Source organism: Suncus etruscus, chromosome 3 (genome assembly GCF_024139225.1).
Source record: "Suncus etruscus isolate mSunEtr1 chromosome 3, mSunEtr1.pri.cur, whole genome shotgun sequence".
NCBI classification, from domain to species: Eukaryota; Metazoa; Chordata; class Mammalia; order Eulipotyphla; family Soricidae; genus Suncus; species Suncus etruscus.
The window spans coordinates 140,950,970-140,958,166 of NC_064850.1; the positions used below are offsets into that span (position 1 = coordinate 140,950,970).

General features: G+C 36.6%; 1 pseudogene; it reads left to right on the forward strand.

Moving 5' to 3' along the window:
• Positions 1–3,747: 3,747 nt before the first annotated feature.
• On the forward strand, positions 3,748–6,791 carry LOC126004486 (probable rRNA-processing protein EBP2; annotated as a pseudogene).
• Positions 6,792–7,197: the final 406 nt, after the last annotated feature.

Here is a 7,197-nt window from a genome sequence, read left to right on the forward strand (position 1 = left end):
ACTCAGGGGTTACTCCTGGCTCTATGCTCAGAAATTGCTCCTGGCAGGCCCTGGGACCATATGGGATGACGGGATTAGAACCACCGTCCTTCTGCATAAAAGGCAAACGCCTTACCTCCATGCTATCTCTCCGGCCCTTGTTTAGAATTTTTAGCATGACTGAGTGATAAATCATGTAAAACTCATCTAATATTGGGGTAATTACATGCTTTATTTTTCTTCTGTTAATAAGATCAGTTGTATTAAGTAACTTTGGAATGATAACTACTGCTCTTTTGGAAGAAGAGCAATTATGAAAATATAGTATCATTTTATGTATTGCTTAATGTGATTTGCTAGTTTGTTAAACAGTATTCATATATTTGAAGGTAACTATAATTAGTTATTAGTTAGTTACCCAGTGTTTGTACAAAGTTAACACTGACTTTCAAGAGATAGTTGTATGTGTTCCCTTCTTTCTTGGGCATTTTCTATAATTATTAATTTTTGCAATTTACTAAGGAAAATGTTTGGCCCCTCTATTTTTTTTTTTTTTTTTTTTTTTTTTTTTTGTGGTTTTTGGGTCACACCCGGCAGTGCTCAGGGGTTACTCCTGGCTCCATGCTCAGAACTTGCTCCTGGCAGGCACAGGGGACCATATGGGACGCTGGGATTCGAACCGATGACCTCTTGCATGAAAGGCAAACGCTTTACCTCCATGCTATCTCTCCAGCCCCTGGCCCCTCTATTTTTTATAAATACAGAAATTTGATACAGAATTAAGTTTTCTTATAAATATCTTGATATACTTCTTTCTTTCTCCCATCCTCTTCCCCTGAAGGAAACTGGCTCTGTTGCCAATATCCATCATTTAATTTTCATCTGGTTTTGTTCATTCATAAATTTTATCTTTATATTATACACATGGGTTAAAATCATCCTGTACTTGTATTTTTCTTTCTTATTTTTTCACATAGCCCCATTAGTTTATGTTTGTATAGCTGAATAATGTTTCATTATATGCTTATAAATCTACATTTATAACATTGTCTTTATCCTATAATCTATCAGTGTAAACTAGTTGTTTATATATATATCTTACCTATAAACCTTCATATGTAGCTTAGCTATATGAAATAGCAAGAAACATCATAAATAAGAAATACTTATATTTTTTTCAAATTTTATTTCAACACTCTGGCTTACAAAGTTATTCAAAATACAGTTATTTGGGGCATTCAATGTCCTACCATCAATCCCACTACCATTTCGACTTCCCTTCATCAATGTCTCCAGTCACACCCTATCCAGCTTAACCCATTATCAGGCATAAAACAATTTATTGTATATGGTTTGTTATAACAAAATAGTAAGTAAAATTATAAAAAATAGTTCAATTATCAAAAGTAAAAATTGTGAAAATTGTTATATCTCACAATGGTTTCTGTTTATTACAACTTGAGCTTTCTGTGTTACTATTTTTTTTTTTTTTTTTTTTTTTGGTTTTTGGGTCACACCCGGCGGTGCTCAGAGATTACTCCTGGCTGTCTGCTCAGAAATAGCTCCTGGCAGGCACGGGGGATCACATGGGACACCGGGATTCGAACCAACCACCTTTGGTCCTGGATCGGCTGCTTGCAAGGCAAACGCCGCTGTGCTATCTCTCCGGGCCCATGTGTTACTATTTTTTGCTTATTAAGCTTAGTAAGCTATGCTGCTTTCCCATCTAATTTGCTGTGCTTCAACTGGGCTGTCAGTATTGTAGAATAAGGAAGTGTTGCTTCAGGAGCCCCTGGGACTGTAGAACTGGGACAATTCTCTGCTTCTTGAGGTTCCAAAGTTTTCAACCTGAAGTCCAGAGTTTTGTTGACTTGGTATCCCTACCAAGATTAATTGTGTAGAAATGGAGCTGGACCATTTATATGATGGCGGCTATGGGGTCCCTAGATATAACTTTCTAATTTAATGCTTTTAATTTTCATTATATATATTTGGAAGATTCATCTGGGGGGGGGTCACCTGGTGGTGCTCAATGCTCCTGGCTCTGTGCTCCAGGATCACTCCTGTAGTGCTAGAGGAACTATAGGTGGTACCTCAGAGTTGGCGGTGTGCAAGGTCACCTAACTTCCTCACTATCTCTCCAGCCTATCTGATAGATATGTAAAAGGAGATTACTGGATCACACAGTAGCTTTATTTAAAGCTTCTTAAGAAAATTCCACATTGTTTTCCAAAAAATGGTTGCACTAGTTTACATTCCCTTCTTTGAGTGGTCCTTTTTCCTCAACATCCTCATAAACAACTATTCTTATGTCTTTCTGATTTGTCTTAAATTCATATTATTTGAGGCATGGAATTAATTCATCAAGTTTTTATTGGGTTGTTCAATTTACCTTTTTATTTATCATTTATTCCTCTTTAATGTTTGAGTTATACCTATGGATTTGAGTTATACCAGTAATTTTCTTACTGCATTGTGACTCAGCCCTATTTATTCATTTGTGCCAAATCATTGTTAAGCTTGCAACAATTATAACCTTCAATGCATTTATATAAATGTCATACAATTGTTTCTTAAATAGCTTAAAAGAAGATGAATTTTTTTTTGTAACTACATGGTCACCTTAAATAGTGATTTTTATGTGATTAGAATTTCTTCTTGAATTTACATTGAATTTTCATTATAAATGTACTTGCTTTTAACGTATGTTGCTTTTTTTTTTTTTTTTTAGGGGTTTTTGACACAACTAAAAGTACTCAGGTGCTATTCCTGACTCCTGGGCTCTGGATTAAATTTGAGTTGTCACATGGCCAGATGTAACGCAATCTCTTTAGTTTGAAGCTTCTAAAAATCTTTCTTTCTTCTGTGGGAGGGGCAAAGAAGGAGACTTTGGGTCATATAGGCTTGTGCTCAGGGCATACTCCTGGACTGTGTGTTCTACTTTTCACATTTAAGTCTCTTATTTATCTGGAATTAGTTTTATGACTAGTATAAGGTAAAGTTAATGTTGATTTTTCTTTGTATTCAAATTTTGAGACTTCATCAAAAAATCAATTAGCTTTGTTTATTTTTTGAATACAACTCTTCCTTTTATTTTCTAGAGATGCTTCTTTTTTAATTAAATCATCATGAGATACAGAGTTAAAAAGTTGTTGGATACCTGACTTTTAGTCACACAATGTTCCAACACCCATCCCACTTCACCAGTGTTCATTTCCAGCCACCATTTTCCCCCAAGTATCCTCCCATCATCCCACCACCAACCTGACAACTATGGCAGACACTTCTCTCTTTCTCTCTTTTGCACTCTTTTTTCCCCCATTCTTTCTAATAATTTTTGCAATACTATTACTAAAGGAGTATCATGGTCAATTAGTTCTTTGATGGTGGGTCTACTTCTGGACTATATGTTGTTCTAGCATCAGTTTACATAGTACTTACACCAGTACTATAAATCTTGAAATTAAATACGTGTAATATCCATTTTTGTTTCTCAAGATGATTTTGGGGAATCTAAGTCGTCATCTATAAATTTTAGAAGAAACAAACTTTTTGCAGAAGTTGCAGTTGGTGCTGTTGAAGTCCAAGTGGGGCAACAGTGGCTGCTCTCTCTCATCTCTCTCTCTCTCTCCTCTCCCCTCTCTCTCTCTCTCTCTCTCTCTCTCTCTCTCTCTCTCTTCTCTCTCTCTCCTCTCTCTCTCGCTCTCGCTCTCTCTCGCTCGCTCGCTCTGAAAGAGAGACCCTCTTTTAGTCGAGGATGGCAGCATGATGGACACTCCCCTACTCTCAGGTTCCGATTTGGATTCTGAAGAGTCTCTTGTCATGGACAAAGAGTTGCAGGATATGTTTTCCGTGGGACTACTGAAACCAAACCTCAATGTCGCTGTTGAGGGGCAGAAGAAGGTGGCGAAGGACGTGAATGGCCCGAAGCATTGTCTGGCTCAATTCCAGCGGGCTCTGGAGTGGGTTGAAAGACTCGATGTGACTTTGGGATCGGTGCAGATCCCAGCCCGTTCCTTAGAACAAGGATCTGAAAGCCATTGATTCAGAAGATGACTTCCAGCGGGAGATAATTTTCTACCGGCAGGCTCAGACCGCAGTGCTAGCGGTGATACCCCGACTCCATCAACTCAAATTCCCTACTAAGCGGCCCACTGATTACTCTGCAGAGATGGCCAAAACTGAGCAAGAGATCCAGAAGAGTCGACAGAAGCTGCAGGCTAAACAGGCTGCCACGGAGAAATCGGAAAAGGCCAAGTAACTGCGAGCACTTAGGAAATATGGAAAGAAGAAACAAATAGGGCTTCTTCAAAAGAGGCAGCGGGAGAAAGCACATAAGATGACTTACCATTAAAGGACCAAATAGATATATGATCACTAATAGTAAGCTAGACAAAGAGAGGACCACCGACTCTATCAGCCCGGGGGTGATGGTGGGGAATATGGTTGCAGGAAGGGAACGGGGATGGGGAGAGGACAAATTTGGTGATGGGTATTCCCCTGATTCAATGTTAATATGTACCTAAAATACTACTGTGAAAGATATGTAAGCCAATATGATCAAAATAAAAATTAAAAAAAAGAAAAAACAAACAAAAACCACTTGTTAAAAAATGTTCATACCTGTTTCTCATTTGTTAAAGATTAAATGACCTGGGATCTCTCCCTTGATTTCATTTCTTTTCCCTTTAAACTGAGAGGCTGCCATTATTCTTTTACCGTTCTGTTTTAATTACTAATAATTTATTGCACAGATTGAAATTAGGGAAAGCAATATATCCCATATTATTTTTTCTTAGATTCACTATGGCTGTTTGTGACAATGGGGGGGGGGGAGGGTGTGTTAGTTTTCCATAAGAATTTCAGGTATCTTTGATTTATTTCATTGAAATGTTTTGGGCATCCTTATATGAACTGTAACCATCCTGTATAGTGTTTTAGGGAGTATTGCCATTTGACTATTTTAATTCTCCCAATGAGTGGGAAATTTGTTTCCATTATTTATTGATCTCCTTTGTTTTCTTATGTTGTCTCATAGCAGTATTTTGTGAATTTGTTTATATAGGTCTTTTGTGTCTATTGTTAAGCCAAAACTCCTAGATAAAAATGTCTTGTATAGTAAACTAACAGTTTACAAAATAAATACACAAATGTTCTTGCTTTTTTATCTACAAATGAAAAGTTAAAAGAGAGATAAATTTAATATTTTCTATTTACAATAGTGTTTCAGATAGTTCCTAGATATCATATATTATTATTGTTGTTGTTGTTATCATTAGACACTCCAAGGTGTGCTCAGGGGTCACTCTGGACTATGAACTTCAAACTGTGGTTAGCGGTTTTATAGGACCACATAGGATGCCACTGATCAAACCTGGGTGTTTCAACTGAAATGCAAGTCCCTACTCCTTGTACTATCTATCTGATGTCTTCAATTATTACTTAATTTTTATAATAACTCTGTTTTATGAAAAATAGTACCAGACTAAAAATAAATCCACTTACTAACTACTACCAAAGAAAAAGAAAGAAAGAAAGAAAGAAAGAGAGAGAGAGAGAGAGAGAGAGTGAGGGAGGGAGGGAGGGAGGGAGGAAGGGGAGGGAGGAAGAAGGAAGGTAGGAAGAAAGAAAGAAAAAGAAAGAAAGGAAGGAAAAGAAAGGAAGAAAGGAAAAGAAAGAAAGAAAAGAAAGAAAGAAAGAAAGCAAGAAAGAAAGAAAGAAAGGAAGGAAGAAAGAAAGAAAGAAAGAAAGAAAGAAAGAAGAAAGAAAGAAAGAAGAGAGAAAGAAAGAATGGAAGAAAGAAAGAAAGAATGGAAGAAAGAAAGAAAGAAAGAAAGAAAGAAAGAAAGAAAGAAAGAAAGAAAGAAAGAAAGAAAGAAAGAAGAAAGAAAGAAAGAAAGAAAGAAAGAAAGAAAGAAAGAAAAAAAGAAAGAAAAAAAAAGAAAGAAAGAAAGAAAGAAAGAAAGAAAAAAGAAAGAAAGAAAGAAAGAAAGAAAGAAAGAAAGAAAGAAAGAAAGAAAGAAAGAAAGAAAGAAAGAAAGAAGAAGGAGGAAGGAAGGAAGGAAGGAAAAAGAAAGGAAGAAAGAAAGAAAGAAAGAAAGAAAGAAAGAAAGAAAGAAAGAAAGAAGAAAAGAAAGAAGAAAGAAAGAAAGAAAGAAAGAAAGAGGAAGAAAGAAAGAAAGAAAGAGAAAAGAAAGAAAAGAAAGAAAAGATAAGAAAGAAAAAAGAAAGAAAGAAAGAAAGAAAGAACGAAAGAAAGAAAGAAAGAAAAAGAAAGAAAGAAAGAAAGAAGAAAGAGGGCCCGGAGAGATAGCACAGCGGGTGTTTGCCTTGCAAGCAGCGGATCCAGGACCAAAGGTGGTTGGTTCAAATCCCGGTGTCCCATATGGTCCCCCGTGCCTGCCAGGAGCTATTTCTGAGCAGACAGCCAGGAGTAACCCCTGAGCATGATTGGGTGTGGCCCAAAAACAAAAACAAAAACAAAAAACAAAAGATACCAGAAAGATTTCTCTGATAAACTGGATTTCTATGAGGGAGACCAGAAACCTGTTGCACGGAACCCCAAGAAGGGTGCTACAGGCCAGCAGATGAACAAAGGTCCCAATGCCAAACGATGCTCTAAAAATCAAAAGTTTGGTAATGGTGGCAAGAAAAAAGGTTCTAAGTGGAATACAGGTGAGAGTTATGATGATGTATCGAGTTTCCGGGCCAAGAAAGCTTGTGGCAAGGGCATTAAGAGATCTAGGAAGAAAGGATCCAATAATAGACCTGGACAAAGAACAAGAGAGAAAATGAAGTACAGAGCATGCTGAGTAAGCAGCATTTATTATACTAATATCCAAGAAAGAGATAAAGGCTTGGAATTTCATAATAGTTGGCATTGCTTCTATTGTTTTTGTTTGTTTGTTTGTTTTTGACCATCCAGTAAACTTAAGAACAGTTTCAAAGAAATACACCATTGGTTAAAAAATTAGAACATAAAGATTTAGAAAATAACGTTTCTATTTACTGGGAAATAATTTAAACTTTGAGTCCAAACTGCATGACAAATGAACATTAAAATTATGATCCTCTTTAAAAAAAGAAACAAATTTTTAAGATAAAGTTGGCTGATATTTTGATTGGATTGCATTAAATCTATGTTGTCAAAATTGGGTCGGAGAGATAGCACAGCAATAGGGCGTTTGACTTGCACATGGCCAACCAGGACAGACTCTG